Source organism: Anolis carolinensis, chromosome 4, assembly GCF_035594765.1.
Source record: "Anolis carolinensis isolate JA03-04 chromosome 4, rAnoCar3.1.pri, whole genome shotgun sequence".
In the NCBI taxonomy this organism is placed as follows: Eukaryota; Metazoa; Chordata; class Lepidosauria; order Squamata; family Dactyloidae; genus Anolis; species Anolis carolinensis.
In genome coordinates this window covers 78337173-78354515 of record NC_085844.1, presented here as the reverse complement: position 1 = coordinate 78354515, position 17343 = coordinate 78337173, and positions in this window count along the sequence as shown.

The window sequence follows — 17343 nt, the reverse complement described above, 5'->3', positions numbered from 1 at the left end:
TAATTAATAAAGATATTGAACAGCCCTGGGACCAGGACTGAACCCTGCGGCACTCAACTACTCACTTCTTTCCAGGATGAAGAGGAAACATTGATGAGCACCCTTTGGGTTCAGTTGCTCAACCAATTACAAATCCACCTAATAGTAGTATTGTTTAGCCCAGATTTTACTAGTGAAGTTGTAGCTATATCTTTTGTTGCATGTCTTCTCGTTTGGTGGGGAAAGTTTCATATTTTAGCTGTTTATGAAATATCCCCATTTCTCCTCCTTTCACCTTTTTGCTTAGCTTACTTCAGAGAGGAGGGAGTGCAAATTTGCCTTTCCTAGTAGACTCAGGCAAAAGCAACTGCTGCAGCCCTCCTAGTTTGTGTGTTCTTCCTTCGTAAATAATGTTTGTCCCACTCTGATTGTGCTTGGACAGATGTACCTTGGTTTTCGTCTATGAAATGTTGGGCAGTATGTTGCTGCCATGGAGCACTTAACCCATATTTCTGGCAACCCCTAATTGTAATTCTGTTTTATAGACTGTCAAGAAAGTTAAGGCCATAATCCAAGATAAACTTCAGTGCACTTAAACCCATTAAAATAAATGGATTTAATCACAAGCCTTCATTGGCTTATGGCTTTAGTATGGAAGTTAGTAATGCATCTTCATATAAAAGTGCCTTTGTGCACATATCTTAAAACTGTTACCATGTGTGACGCATGGTGACAGTTATAACACACAGTAGTCATCAAGCAAACAACTGGATATCTCAGTTTGAATAGCTTGGCATTTTGTAACGCTGGGGACTTAAACATTGAAAGATGCATTTCCACAAATTAGCTACTATACTATTGTATTCTACATGGCAGTAACTTCACTCTGTATTAGCAGAGAAAAAGTTCATTAAGAAGCACTGGATAGTTTTACTAATAGGAACTGGAAGACTCAATGTATGATTATTAGCTGGAATGCAAAAAGTTAGGCTCCTTTGTTCATACTTAGAATCATTCTTTAAGACTTTCAACCTTGTCAAATGTTTCCTGTTGAAACAGTTTGAGTTACATAGGGAGCAGATGTGTGTGCTGGTGGCTGACTTATATCAGCATCTGCTGCTCAAGAGAATATGGAAGGCATGCCAATATGCTGACCATAGAATGAACTTTTGCAGATTTGCTTTGGCTTGATAATAGACTGGGTACCCTTTGGTTGAATGTGTCAGTTGACTTAAGCCAAGCATTAACTGGAACGGTCCCTTAGGGAGGGGATCTTTGGGTATGTTAGCACGACTGCTGTCTATGTTGGCTGAGAAACATTTTAGAGCCCGAATTGACGGAAAGGAACAACAAGAAATATTTAAGGATAGACCTCATGGCACAGAGTCATCTTACTTGCCATAAATACAATTCAGCGTGACACTGTTTGCTTTTTTTGGTAGTAGCCTTTAAACACTACATTAAATGGGACAACGGTGGAAACATGTCACCCTCTGACCTTTCCCTGGATAAATCTCTCTGCCATCCCTAGGCCCCTTGCCTGTTGCTGTCTTTTGCAGTGAAGTGTCCTGTGTAATACAGATTGTAAATGCTTAATGGCCCAGGACTGGGGAACCTGCTTCGCCACTAAGTTACATGAGTTTTATTACTTCGGAGCAACTCAGCTCTGCTGGGGTTATATCAGCATTAAAGTAGTGAAACATGGGGTGGCATTAGGTGTTAAGGAGGAAACATTAGCTCCATAGAAATCAGTGGTAAAAACTTTAAAGTTATCTGCTCTCCTTCCCACAGTTCTGTTCAAATATTTGGGATAATAATTGCCAAGGTAGGATCAGAGTACTGGTTTCCCTATAGTAGCTAAGAAACCCAGCTTTGAAACAGGACAGAAGGAGTGTCATCTGTGTTATAGGTGATCTTGAACTAAGTTTTGAGGTGCACCTACACTGTAAAATTAATGCAGTTTGACAGCACTTTAACAGCCATGACGGCTGTTTTAGTTTCTTTAGTGTACTGTGCCAAAGTATGCTGGTGCCTCACCAAACGAGACACGTTGCAGTGTTTTTAGTCCTATTGGACATCAGATAACAGCTATGTGTTTTGCAGTCTTCTGAATGAAGCAGAGAGTGTTTGAAGATCGGGACATCCATAGAGATACCAAGTGCTTGTTTATAAAGCTATTGTCCTCTCAACCCTGTTATACGCCTGCAAAATGTGGACGATCTACGGGCGTCACACTCAACTTCTGGAAAAATTCCATCAGTGTTGCCTCCAAAAAAACCTGCAAATCTCTTGGGAAGACCGGCGGACAAATGTCAGTGTGCTGGAAGAAGCAAAAACCACTAGCATTGAAGCGATGCTCCTATGCCATCAACTCCACTGGACTGGCTGTTGGAGGTTGTAGAAAATAAATAAATAGAAGCTTTACCACAGTTTCTGTACCAAGATATACCCTGCAGTATAATAAAGTGTCACTCAGACTTGTGTAACAAGTACAGTGTTCCCTCACTTATTGCTGGGGTTAGGTTCCAGGACCACCTGCAATAAGTGAAAATCCGCGAAGTAGAGACACTATATTTATTTTAATATTTATACATTATTTTAGTAGTTATACATTATTTTAAGTCTTTATCAACCAATTGTGTGTTGATAAATTGCCTCTTTCTCCTCCCGTTGCTGCTTGGGCTCCTTTTCTCTTCCTTTGGCTTCTCCTTCCTCCCTTCCTTAGGCTGTAAATTTTAATTTTTTATGATTTATAATAGTCTTTTAGAGTTTATTGAAAAACTGTGAAACAGCGAATCCGCAAAAAGTGAACCACAAAGTAGTAAGGGAACACTGTAACTGTATCTTTGTTTCAGTTCAAAAGATTAAACAGGGCAACAATATATACAGCAGTCTCTCTGAATTCACACAGAGAACAAAGGGAATAAACAGTCCCTTTAAACAGTCTTTAAATATGCCTCATTTGCCTTATAAATAATCTGGCTTTGGAGAGTTGGCAGCCATTTCCTTCCTGACCATTTCTAGTCAGCGCTCTCTTCACTCTCCGCAGTGAAAGTGGCAGTTAAAACCGTTTGTCTCAGCAGCAAGCTAGAGACAATAGCCAATCGGAATTCTGGCTTCTGTCTGGCTCAGCCAATCAGCTGTCGACACATGCCTTTCCAGTCAACCCATTATATCATGGTGCCTTTTTACAAATCCTCACACTGGCCACATTGTCCGAATGCACGATCACCATTTCCCAAAGCAGTTACTATACTCTCAACTCAAGAACAGAAAATGGAATGTTGGTGGACAGGAAAAGAGATTTAAAGATGGATTTAAAGCCAACCTTAAAACTATGGCATATATATCGAGCACTGAGAAGCCCTGACCCTTGAGCGTTCTAGCTGGAGGTCAGCTGTGACCAGCAGTGCTGTGGAATTTGAAGGGGCACAAATGGAGGGTGAAAGGGAGAAACGTGACACGAGAAAGGTGCATCAAGCCAACCCTGACTGGGACTGCCTTCCACCTGGAAACCGATGTCCTCACTGTAGAAGAGCATGCGGGTCAAGAATAGGGCTCTACAGTCACTTACGGAACCACCGCTAAGACATTACACTTGGAAGGCCATCATACTTGGGCAACAAGGCATCACCTAAGTAAGTTTTGACTAAAAGCAGTGACTACCTGGTACCTTTGTCAATAGGAAGCAGAAAGGGTAATTGATTCTACAGTCTTTGAGATTAAACCTGATATCATTTTTGCAGATTATGTCTCTTGTGAGAGCACACTCTTCATATGCCCCGCACCCCCACATCCATATGAGTGATTGAACATGAAGACTTTTTTTTCACTCTGGCTTTTAAAACAGTTTTGTGGTTTATTTATTGAATGCAATGGCTATATTGTCTAATGTGCTTTTAATGATTTTATTGCATTGCTGATGTTAGTTTTCTTGGAGATATACAGAGGAGATCTAGATTTGAATGTAAACATATATATTATGGGAGTATTGGATGGAGCAAATTGAAGGCGTGAATACTTGTATGTTTGAAAGTTAAGTGTAAGAACATATTATATAATACTAGCTGTGCCCGGCCACGCGTTGCTATGGCGAAGTATGGTGGTATGGGAAATAAAGTATTGAGGGATTGGTGGTAATTAAGGTAAAGGGTAAAGGTTTTCCCCTGACATTAAGTCCATTATAAATGCGTTATATAGCTGTGTGGATGGGCCTTGAGTCTACACTGCCATATAATCCAGTTAAAATAAGATAATCTGTGGAAGAGGCCTAAGTGAGGCCTAACTCTGCCTGTCCCCTGGGCTGAGTGGGTTGCAAGGAGACCGAGTGGGCGGAGCTTAGCCTTCTAACTGGCAGCAATTGGATAAAAACAATTATTCCTCTCCCTCTAATTAGGACTTTATTTTTCTTTTCTTTTTCTTGTATGAACGTAGCGGCATGGATGAGGGGTTGTGCTGCCAAGTTTAGTGTTTCTGGGATGTGTAGTTTTGTTGTTTTGTCCTAGGCCGAAATTTCATTACCCTTTTATATATATAGATTATGTTGTCTTGAAACACACCAGTATTAGCTTTGACCAGCAGATCTTTTTGTTTGACCCAAGTTACCAACTTTTTTGAAAAAGGGGATATGTGTGAAAGAACTTGATGACCATCACCCCAGCTTTCAAATTGATTTGAAAACGCCGCAGAAAGTTCCATAGATTGCTCACCAAAGGAACGGAACGGGACCGCAGCAGACTATTATTAAAAGACTTTTTTCTCTTCATTTTCCCCTTCCCTGAACTATGTAACAAATCCCCCCAATAAAAGTAGCATTTATTTTAACAATAACACTCTCTATCTGGTTATTTTGTATCTCTCTCTGACTCCTTCCCTTGCATGCATTTTCTCTCCCTCCCGTCCCTTTAAACTCCGGTTGAGGTTTCTCTGCCATAGATTAACATGGCGGTCGATATAAATTGGCTCATATCTCTATCAAAATTACCCCTAGAACGCTCCTCTTTTAGTCCTAACCCTTTCTAAGGCTCCTGACTCGAAGGCAACCAGCAGAACCGGAATCGGTCCAGTTTTCGGCACCTCAACAGCTGACTGTCAAACGGGACGGACGGCTCCTTCCAAGCTAAAATACTGCCTTATCCCGGATTTTCCTCTCCCCACGGCCCGCGGAATGGGTTTAAGAGATACCAACCCCCCTTTCTGTGAACTGGGGATGGGGGGTCGCTCTCTCGCTGGGGAGACATAGTTCTCCAAGGACCCTCACCCTCTACAGCTGCCAGGAGATGCCCGGACGGGGGCCCTCCACGTTTCATTCATAATTTCATGGTTTTATGAAAGAGAAGAACATTCTTCCCCACACCTACCCCTGGAACTTAGAAAATCCTATACTTCCAAAGACTACAGCATACATGTGTCCCTTCCCCATGCCATCTCTATGAATTCCTTATGAACTCTTTCTCCTCATGTATTTGTGAATTTTCATATTCTATGTACATGACTCACTGTTGTATGAATTTCAAATCGTTGGGCTAACTTCATGGATTGTGAAATCATGCTGCTTGAACCCCACTTCTATATTGGATTCCCCAGATGTTGTCTTATCAAATGTTTTCTATTGCTTATTTCTATTGTTTATATCATTCATGATTCCCCTTTATGCAATGTCACCCACCTTTATGGATTCTCCTTTATCTACCTATCTACCTATATGTATTTACACTCTTTGGGATCCCCGGAAAATATGTATTCTTCCCAGCAGGGTTTATGTTCCAACTTTATTTTAATTTTCATTTTATCCCATATAATTGTCAGATCATGAAATCAAATGGGAAATATTATGACCCCAACCTGAATTCTAGCCCCATGACTCAGACCTCCCTTCCCAAAAACATTATAATCTGCCACAGTTTAATCCCATCTCATTCCGATCGCATGGACAATATAGGGCGAGTCACCAAACTAAAGGTGACTCGCCCCCAAGGCAAACATTGTCACATCTCAGGCCAGGGCGCCGCAGGAAGGCACCCTGTGGGGCCGTCAATGATGGCTCATCACCACCCATCACCACTTCCCGTCTGACACCCCAAAGACATATCTAAAATCTGTGAACGTGACAGGACCCCGGACATCCTTGATGGGTGTCATTAATTCCTTTAGAAATCGGCTGGGCCAGAATTAATCAGATATTTCCTGTCCGGTCACCCCATTGTCTCAATAGCTCCCGCCTCCTCCTCTCTGATTGGCCCGAGAGGGGACAAAAAGCGGCTCCCCATTGGGCCAGCAGAGCAAGGCGGGAAACGAAAGCCCGCCTCGTACAACCTCTCAGCCTATCCGCGATCAGATGGGCAGGGAAGCGGGGCGGGAAATTCAAAGGGCTGTCAGACCAAAACATTGTATAAATATGGCTTTATTTGAAACATATGTTACGCTAGTAGATTGAATGATCGCTATTAGCGTCCTTTTCAGCTGAATTGCTCAATAAAAACTCCTTGGCGGATTTTCCTTCAACTTGGCGGACCTTCTTCATTTCAGGCTTCAGGTTGTATTGCGGCTTATATTCTTCTTTTGGCTTCGCCAAGGTCCGTTCCCTCAGGACCGGATCGGCTCTCTCCTTAAGGGGCCCGATCCCCCAAAGTGCGGTCGACAACAAACTCTTTTATACATGCAAAAATTAGCATTATAAATAAAGGTTATAAATTAAATGATGCTGTTACCCTGCAAATTTAGATGGGACAAATCACCAAGTAAAACATGCATGATTGGCAACATATTAAAGATATCATTTCCACAAAATTACATCTCTTTTTCTCAATTGTGGGATCATTTTCTGCTGCAAGATTAATGCACATTTAGGAAGAGAGCTAATTGCAGAAAACAAGATGATGTAACAGCCCTCATTAAATGAAAATGGTGGTGCTAATGCAATTGTGGCGTTAATTAAATAACAATGGTGACAAGTGTCTGAACAGAGAAAAAGAAAATGATAAAATTCTTCACTCTCTGTAGTCTAGTTGACTAGCAAGTGAGCTGAATGCAAAGCAAGGGATGCCAAAGAAGGGCTTAGGGTTTCTATAAAAATATCTAGATTGTATGTGAAGGCAATACCATCATATGTACAGTAGAGTCTCACTTATCCAAGCCTCGCTTATTCAAGCCTCTGGATTATCCAAGCCATTTTTGTAGTCAATGTTTGCAATATATCGTGATATTTTGTTGCTAAATTCGTAAATACAGTAATTACAACATAACATCACTGCGTACTGAACTACTTTTTCCGTCAAATTTGTTGTATAACATGATGTTTTGGTGCTTAATTTGTAAAATCATAACCTGATTTGATGTTTAATAGGTTTTTCTTTAATCCCTCCTCATTATCCAACATATTCGCTTATCCAAGCTTCTCCCAGCCCGTTTAGCTTGGATAAGTGAGACTCTACTGTATATGATTTTTCTTTAAAAAAATTACATATGTTCTATAGGTTGGAGCTGAATAGAGAGAAAGAAAGAAATGTTTTCTAGGAAATATCTTTTTGACAACAAGGTGAAGCATGTGTGACCCTTCAGACATTGCTGGACAGCCACTCTCATCTTCCTTCACCATTATTGATACTGAATAGGGTTGATGGGACTTGGAGTCTAGCAAAATCAGTGGCCCTCCCACATTTTTCATCTCACAAGGAGACCTTGTGGGCCATCCAGTCCAACCCCCTGCCAAGAAGCAGGAAAATCGCATTCAAAGCACCCCCCGACAGATGGCCATCCAGCCTCTGCTTAAAAGCCTCCAAAGAAGCCTCTACCACACTCCAGGGCAGAGAGTTCCAATGCTGAACAGCTCTCACAGTTAGGAAGTTCTTCCTAATGTTCAGGTGGAATATCCTTTCCTGTAGTTTGAAGCCATTGTTCCGCGTCCTAGTTTCCAGGGCAGCAGAAAACAAGTTTTCTTCCTCCTCCCTATGACTTCCCCTCACATATTTATATATGGCCCTCATCATGTCTCCTTTCAGCCTTCTCTTTTGCAGACTAAACATGCCCAGTTCTTTAAGCTGGTCCTCATAGGGCTTGTTCTCCAGACCATTGATCATTTTAGTTGCCCTCCTCTGGACACATTCCAGCTTGTCAACATCTCTCTTAAATTGTGGTGCCCAGAATTTGACACAGTATTCCAGGTGTGGTCTGACCAAGGCAGAATAGAGGGATAGCATGACTTCCTTGGATCTAGACACTATACTCCTATTTATGCAGGCCAAAATCCCATTGGCTTTTTATGCCGCAGCATCACATTGTTGACTCATGTTTAACTTGTTGTCCACGAAGACTCCAAGATCTTTTTCACACATGCTGCTGTCGAGCCATTTAATTTTTTTTTGCATTTAATTTTTTCTGCTGAAGTGGAGTATCTTGCATTTGTCCCTGTTGAACTTAATTTTGTTAGTTTCGGCCCATCTCTCTAATCTGTCAAGATCGTTTTGAATTCTGCCCCTGTCTTCTGGAGTGTTGGCTATCCTTCCCAATTTGGTGTTGTCTGCAAACTTGATGATTGTGCCTTCTAACCCTTCATCAAAGTCATTAATAAAGATGTTGAACAGAACCGGGCCCAGGACGGAACCCTGCGGCACTCCACTCGTGACTTCTTTCCAGGATGAAGAGAAAGCATTGGTGAGCACCCTCTGGGTTTTTTCACTTAACCAATTACAGATCCACCGAACTGTAGTTTTGCCTAGCCCAAATTTGACTAGTTTGTTTGCCAGAAGGCCATGGGGGATCTTGTCGAAGGCCTTACTGAAATCCCTGATCATCTCAACCCCAATGATCGGGGGAGGTATGTGGCATCAATGCCAGTGAGGTAGCAAATCTGTGTTTTAGGCTAAACTTTAAATGAATCCTCCAAGGTGCCTTGGAGAGTTAATTTGGGAATTTTTTTTTCATGTCAGGAGCAACCGGAGTTGCTTCTGGAGTGAGAGAATTGGCCGTCTGCAAGGACGTTGCCCAGGGGACGTCCGGATGTTTTGATGTTTTACCATCCTTGTGGGAGGCTTCTCTCATGTCCCCACATGGAGCTGGAGCTGGAGCTGATAGAGGGAGCTCATCCGCGCTCTCCCCGGGTGGGATTCGAACCTGGCAGCCTTCAGGTCAGCAATCTTCAAGTCACAAGGCTTTTATCCTCTAGGCCACCGAAGGCTCAGTTTTATTTGGGAATAAAATGGTTCCATTGCCTATGGAGAATCCACATCCTCATCTACAATTATATTCCAGAAATTATTTTCTAGTATATGCACTTCCCAATCTCCAGTTCTGTTTCTGATTCTATTTTTTTAAATTTAATGTGGCACAGGACAGACTTCTTATGATAATTATAGATTTCCCACGCTCTCCATCAGAGTTTTTACCATGTTCTGGATGTCAAATGTACACATTCACATCTTTCTTCCTTTTGCATGAAGCAGGAGCTGGCACAGGCTAACAAAAGAACAATGTACAAATCTATTCAGTCTCTTCAGAAGTTAAGTTGAATTCAGTTGGATTTACTCCCTGTGGTAGGTAGCCTGAAAAATTTATGTTTGAGTTGAATCGTTTGCAGGCATCCTCATCAAGAAGACATACCAGACAGCTTCCGTATGCTTTCAGTTTCCCCAAGTAGACAGCATCTTTATTAGAACCATGAAGATGGCACAGAAATGTGCAAGCTTTTGAGATTGTAGACTCGAGGGTTCTGAAAATTTGCGGAAGAGAAATAAATATGGACCATATCTTAAAAGCTGTTGCTCAGTCACTGCTAATAGAGATGAAAATTTCCTTGCCTGACTTTTGGTTTTTCCTTAATCCTATAATGGCCAAGGAGTGTGGCCTTTGGATTGCTGAGTTTTCCGGGCTGTATGGCCATGTTCCAGAAGCATTCTCTCCTGATGTTTTGTCCACATCTATGGCAGGCACCCTCAGAAGTTGTGTTTACTCATTTTATGTTATTTTAAGGCATTGAATTGTTGCCGATACATAAGGCAACTCTGAGTCCCCCTTGAGGTTGAGAAGGGTGGGGTACAAATATGATAAATTAATAAATAATAATAAATTGTGAGGTCTATTGGAAACTAGGCAAGTGGAGTTTATATATCTGTCCTCTGTCTCAGTTTATATATCTGTCCTCTGCCTGGCCTCTGTCTCCATCAACCATCCCTTTAGATCACTTTAAACATCAATTTAATAAAATGTGATGCAAACTCTGACACCTTTATTTTTCTTGTCCTGTATACACATCCTTGGCCTATGAAGAGGGCAGTGAAATTTTGAAAGCTGGCTGATAGTATTTGAACCTGTCAAATGGTCTCATAAAGGCATCACTGCAAAGTGTATTTGGGATTTTTGTTTCTATTTTGCTGCATGATTACCTTAGAATGCGCAATTTAAAGTGGATCAACCCTTTGAAGCAGAGCATTGGCCACTCTATAAATCACATTTTCAGGAGGATTGGCCAGGGGGTGCAGAGTGGGAATTCCTATTCTGAGCACACTATTCCATATGGACTAATGGGATCAGCATGAGACGGAGGGCTCTCATTGCATTTGAACAAAGCTGCTGCAACAGGAATTATTTCTTTAATGAGATCCTTGGTGGGGGTGGGCGCTGCCTTCCCTTTACGGTTGTTGCTAGGAGCAGAGTGGGGAAATGACCTAATTCTAAGCTGATTGTATCTTGCCTGATTGCAATTTACTTCTTACTTTTGCCCTGTCCCTTTGAAAGTTATGGCGCTCAAGAGACAGCTGGGTGAGCCTGATGGGCGTGAAAGGTTCCGATTGGTGACATTAGCATTTGTGTTCTTGAGGCTGTTGACAGACAATCCACATTGTTGCTAGCCAAGCCATTCACTGTTCTCTCAGCACAGAGTTAAAAGCTATAGTTGAATTCAATTCAATGTGAATATTCTCTAAAAAAAATCCATAGGCCCTTCCAAGGCCTTGCTTTGCTGCATTTAAAGAGTCATGTAAAAACAACTCAGCCACGGATTGCATTTTCAATCAATGCTCCTTGTGAATCTGCCTTTTTTGGTATGGTGTTTTTGTTTTGTTTTTGGAATTTTCCCTGTTTTATGCTTCTGAATCACAGTGCTTATGGGAAGCAAGTGCTATGCATGTCTGGAGCTACAGGAAATCCTTCTGTTTGAAGGTGATAGACCTTTTGGGGAGCCTCCAGTGGCTCAATGGGTTAAACCCTTGTGCTGGCAGGACTGCTGTCTTGAAGGTTGAGTTACTGACCTGAAGGTTGCCGGTTCAAATGCTAGGAGAGCACAGATGAGCTCCTGCTGTCAGCTCCAGCTTTCCATACAGGGACATGAGAGAAGCCTCCCACAGGATGGTAAAACATCAAAACATCTGGGCAACAGACATCCTTGCAGACAGTCAATTCTCTCACACCAGAAGCAACTTGCAGTTTCTCATATCACTCCAGACACAAAAAATATACCTTTTGGAAGCTTTTCCTTTAATGACCAGCAAGACAATTGGTTTGAGGGGGAAAAACAATCAAATGTTGTCCAGCCAACAGCATGTAAGAGTTGATCCTGGGCTTTTCAGCCTTCTTCATATTCAGTGGGCTCTTGGTGTCTGCTGGAGTTTGATTCTAGGTCCTCCCAAAATCTGTAGATGTCCAAGTCTCATTATATACAAGGGTGTAAAATGGTGTCCTTTATATAAAATAGCAAAATCAAGGTTTGCCATTTGGAGATTTTTCTTTGGGGAGGGCAAAAAGTTTTCAAGCCATGAGTGGTTGAATCTGTGAATGCAGAAGCTGTTGAGGTATAGGTAAAGGTATTTCCCTCTTTGTGTGCAATGTGGCGATGAGTTGGGATCTACCTCAGCATCAGCTCGTTTATTTTCCTTGATTAAAAAAAGAAACAGTGTTTGAGAGTCACATGTGCCAGATAAGCAGAGCCTGCAAAAGCCCAGTCAACCTGAGCCTTTGGAGGTCTCAGGGGACATCAAAGTCACAAAGACAGGCATGAGCAAACTAAGGCCCGGGGGCCGAATGAGGCCCTCTGGGTGCTTACCTCAGGTCCTTCTAATTTTCCCTGTCCCTTCGATATAAGGTCATTGTGGCCTTATGTGCTTTTGAACAATAGGTCAATTCGTAATTTACTATTACCCAGCCCTAATTGTTTACTGTACTGATGCCAGCACTTTATTCCCACTTCTTGTCTCACCTCAAGCTAGTTTCACCTTGCTATATACACCAGGCTGCACATAGGTTGAAGTCTTTTGTAGTTTATTAGGAAATAGAAAATAAATAGTTCTTTAAAAGCAAAAGTAAAGTTCCAAAAGATTGTTACAAAACAAGGCTTCAAAGAATAATCCAAGAAATCATAAGGAATAAACAAGGTCTCATTAGAGCATGACAAAGTCCCATGAACATGAACACACAAAGGCTGCAAGATAATCCAGGAAAATGAGAGCTTGCTTCTTGGCTTGAGCGAGAAGTTGCTTTGACAAAGGTTTGTCTCCCAACACACTGTTTTAATACCTTTTGCAAAGCATGAAAGCATTTCTTTGGCCTCTGACCTCCTTCTTGTTTGCTATTCTTACACTCCTTCGAACCCTGAATTCCAAACGGCCAGCTCGATCTAAAGATTCCATTTCCTCAAGGCCAGCCAGCTCGTTACCGTCAATCTGCTTGCTATCAGACTGAGAACTGTCCTCCTTTTCTGAGTCAATTTGCACCTGGCTAGTTTCAGTATCATCAACACCATTCCCTGCTGTGTGAAAAACTCCCTGTTCCTCATCTTCTACAACAGGGACACTCTGAACCTGAATTCTATAAACCCCATCAGAGTCATTTTGAACCTGAATCCCATAATCCCCATCAGAGTCACTCTGAAGTTCCAGCTGAGTCACAACATTTCTGTCCCTATCGCCTTGTGTCTTGCATGTGCCCTGCCCCTCCCTTGCAATTTTAATAGTCCCACTTTTTAGGTACTTATCATTGCTGATGTATTTTACGATGTTTTATTCTATCTTTAACTGTTTTAATTATATTGTTGTTGTGTTTTAATTTTTATATCTGTTACTTGACTCCTTGGGCTTCGTCCCCATGTAAGCTGCCCCGTGTCCCTTCAGGGAGATGGAGGCAGGTAATAAAAATAAAATTATTATCTTATTATTATAGGAAGGCACACAGCAACTGAGAGCCCTCTGGAGCCACCGCATGTCTTGCCCTCCTCCTAGCATAAGGACGGTGCAAGTGGCTTCGTCTTTATGCTGAGAGGACAGCCCAAAGAAGGCACGCAGTGGCTGAGAGCCCTACGGAGGGTTCTCAACCATCGCCTGTCTTGCCCACCTCCTAGCATAATGCCAAGAGGACAGCCCGAAGATTTGGGAGGAGCATTAGAGAGGAGGATCAAGACAGTCGCAGCATGTCTCATTTTCCTCCCGGTATAAAGATGGGGCAAACATAAGGATAACTCGGGCCCTGTCCTGCCCCCTCCTAGTCCTATCTCTCACAGGCCCTCTCCCCACTGGGCCCATTCCACCCAGCGCATGCCCAATCCAGCCCTCTAAATCGGGCCCAAAATGTGGCCCCAAGGCAAAAAAGTTTGCCCATGCCTGCACTAAGGCTTCCATCAGCTCCCATATCTTGATGGACTGAAACTCTTAGCCTTCCTAACCCATTGACTATGCTGGCTGTGGCTGCTAGGAGTTTCAATCCAACGACATTGGGGGACTGCTTGATTTGCAAAAAATATACAAACCCTTAACACTAAGACAAGGCATAGTGATTAGTGATGACAACTGGGATATCTGATCCTACTCGACTATGTATCATTTTGTTGTAACATACTCATTCATAACAGCTAGCTATTTCTTCACCTTCAAAAAACTCCCCTTTCTTTCTTTTCTTTATACTCTTCTGTCCCTCATCGAATCTTTGCTCCATTGTTTCACCTGTCAGTAAGGCTGTTTCCAGACTCCTGTCTCTAAGCACCAATTGTCTTCCTGTTATAAGAGAAGAAATTTCTTTTTAATGTGTTGTCGAAGGCATTCATGGCTGGAATCACTGGGTTGCTGTGAGTTTCCTGGGCTTTATGGCCGTTTTCCAGAAGCATTCTCTCCTGACGTTTTGCTCACATCTATGGCAGGCATCCTCAGAGGTTGTGAGGTGTTGGAAACTAGTCAAGTGGAGTTTATATATCCGTGTAATGCCCAGGGTAGGAAAAAGAACTCTTGTCTGCCTGAGGTAAGTGTGAATGTTGCAACTGGCCAGCTAAATAAATAAATAACAGCACTCAAAAGATAGGGGAATTCCAGACAAGAAACAATCAGGGCCAGTTAACACCTCCCAACAAAGGATTCCCCAGACAGGAAAAAGCCAGGCTTTGAAGCTGCCAGGCTATTCAATTCTAATCAAGCTGGCCAACTGCAACATTCACACTTGGAGCAGGAGAGAATGCTTCTGGAATATGGCCATACACACACAGCAACTCAATTTCTTTGTAGTGTCCAAACTACTGCAGATATTGTACTTGCCCTCTATGTTCATCCTACTATATTCCATTCACATTAGTTGGTGCAGCTTAGTTGCATCGCTGAATGTACCTAAATGCCTGTCTGGGGAAAAACAAACAAACAAACAAAGTGCTGCCTTAAAAACTCAAAACTAATTATTTCTTTAGCACTGAGTGAATGCTAATTTAAGCATGGCTGCCCAATACTACCCACGAAATGTCAAAAACAAATGAACAAACACAAAACCGCAAGTATTTGTATGTTTGTATAGATTATAAGTGCTTCATAAAGGAAAATACGTTGCCAAATTGCAATAACAGGACATGTTTTTTTTTCCTTAAAAAATTATGATAGTAGTATAGAGCCAATGTGGGCATTTTCATGTGCAGTTTCTGTTTCGCCTTTGTTCTCCCCAAACCACACAAAACCCTATTTTTAAAACCCCCACAGTGTTTCTTGTTACAGATAAACTGTATTGGCCTGCAAATGTTATTTCTGCCTCTGCTCCCAACTAAAAAAAGTGAAAAATGACCAGCTATGATATCCAGTTATCAGAAAAACATATCCTCCAACTTTTCACAGATGAAAACTGAGCCAAGCAACATCACATTATGGTGAAGATGGCAAAAGTAGTTAATGAGGATGAACACACACTATGGACCTCATCATATGAACCCTAAACGGTTCTGGTCCAGCTTACATGTCCGAACGCATTTCCTTTTATGAGCCAGCTAGAACACTAAGATCTGCCGGGGAGATCCTGCTCTCGATCCCGCTGTCTTCACAGGTGTGAAGAACAGGGCCTTCTTGATGGTGGCCCTTCGGCTGTGGAATTCCCTCCCCATTGAGATTAGATCTGCCCCCTCCCTTAAGTTGTTTAGGAAACAACTTAAGACCTGGTTGTTCATGAAGGCATCCTTGAATGACAGGAGTATTGAAATATGGACATAGTTAAGATAACCCCGGGTTAAATGTTTTATGTTGAATAATTCTAGAACATGGTCATACAGCCCGGAAAACATACAACAACCCTGTGATCCCGGCCATGAAAGCCTTCGACAACACGTTTTATGTTGTGTTTGTTTTATAGTTGTAATGATTTAAATCTATTGTTATATGTGGTTAATTTAATATGTAATGTTTTATATGTGTAAGGCATTGAATTATGCCATGGATTATGTTGTGATCCGCTTTGAGTCCCCCCCCCCCAGGGGTGAGAAAAGTGATAAATAAATAAATAAATAAATAAATAATATTGAGGTCCAAAAAGCAGGCAACATCAGGGGGATTCGCCAGGCAGTGTGGAAAATCCGGATGACAGCAGGGGAAAACATTGTCCCACACCCGCAACGCCCACATGGCTGCTTTCCTCATGAAATGGGGGAAAACATTGCTGCCTGGCTTCTACCCATGTTGGCCTGTTCTAATCAATGAGAACACGGAAAGTCTCCCGTGTTCTCAGGACTCCTGCCTAGGATGCTTCCAGGACAGAGCCACGCCGGAAGTAACTCTGTGTCATGTGATGGGCTCCGCCAGGCTCTGTTCTGGAAGCATTCTAGGATGGAGCCAAAGCCCAGTGTGCTGAGATCTTAAGAAAAGCTGCAGCAATTTGCTTTTGCCTGAACTTATTGGAAAGGGAAATATGTCAACCTCTCCTCTCTCCTCTCTCCTCTTCTGAGTTGAGTGCAAATATTTTTGCATTTTGAACTCAGTTTGAAAATGAGAATTAAGCTGAATACATAGGCAGAGAGTGGGAGGAAAAGTGAGAAAAATATACTTTAAAAATGCAAAAAGTAGAACAAGAGGAAATTAATGGGGACTGTTTCTGCCCCATCAGGACAGTTGGATGATATGGAAATATCACTTATGCTCTCCACTGCCTTTGCCAGAGTATTGCTTGAAAACAGTCCTCTGTAGATGCCCACCCCACCCACACTCAGTATTCCACAACAGCATTTTACACCTACCATGTGTAAGTTGAAAGCAGGTTTGGAGCCAAAATTATGGATTTTGATACGACCTGTGGATAAGTTGAGGGTCTTTCCACAGAGAGGAGAAAGCAGCATGGGGTGGGGTTTGTGTGTGGATCTGATCTTGGCTGTCACCATCATGTCCCTGCCAAGACATTCATAAAGACCAGAATCAGAACCATGGCACAGAGAGAAGAACGAGTCAGTGCTTCTTTTAGGCCCTTCCAGGAAAGATTGAGCTATTCCTTTTTGCCATTCTACCCAGAGAAAATGATGTTTCCTTTTTTATATAAGAATCAAGATACAGTATTCACATTGACCCATAGATAAGATGATCAATTTTTTGGCTTGATTTTTTGACTAAAAATTCTAGACTTATACATGAGTACATAGGGTAATTAAATGATTGACAAATCTTGTGGGGTTCCAAAGGAGTGACTACAAGAAACATTATTTCGAATGTTTGCTGCGTTGCAATACGGCAGTGCAGATGTCAATTTTTTTTAAAAAAAGGGAAATATTATGGAAATCTTTTCTTTTGGAAGTTGGTGTGTTATTTCAGCCTTCTCAAGAAGTCAGAATCTTATTAGTAAGGAAAAATAGATAGATGAGTTGGGAAAACAGAGGAGGATTACCAGCAGAAAACAATGGGATCACCCCGTTCCATCATGCATAAAATACAAATGGGCAAAGCATGACATTTTCACACCAAGTACATACTTAGTGTGGAAGCAGCTGAAGCTTACAGAAGCATAGCATTGCCTTGAAAATTCAAGGTTTGTGCAAAGTACAAAAATAGATTAACCTTTTAAAGATTTTTGTATTGTAGATGCAGAGACATTTATCTAATGGGTCCACAGAGAACTAAGAAATTGAACATTACATCAGAGTAAGCACATTTGCTGCATCTA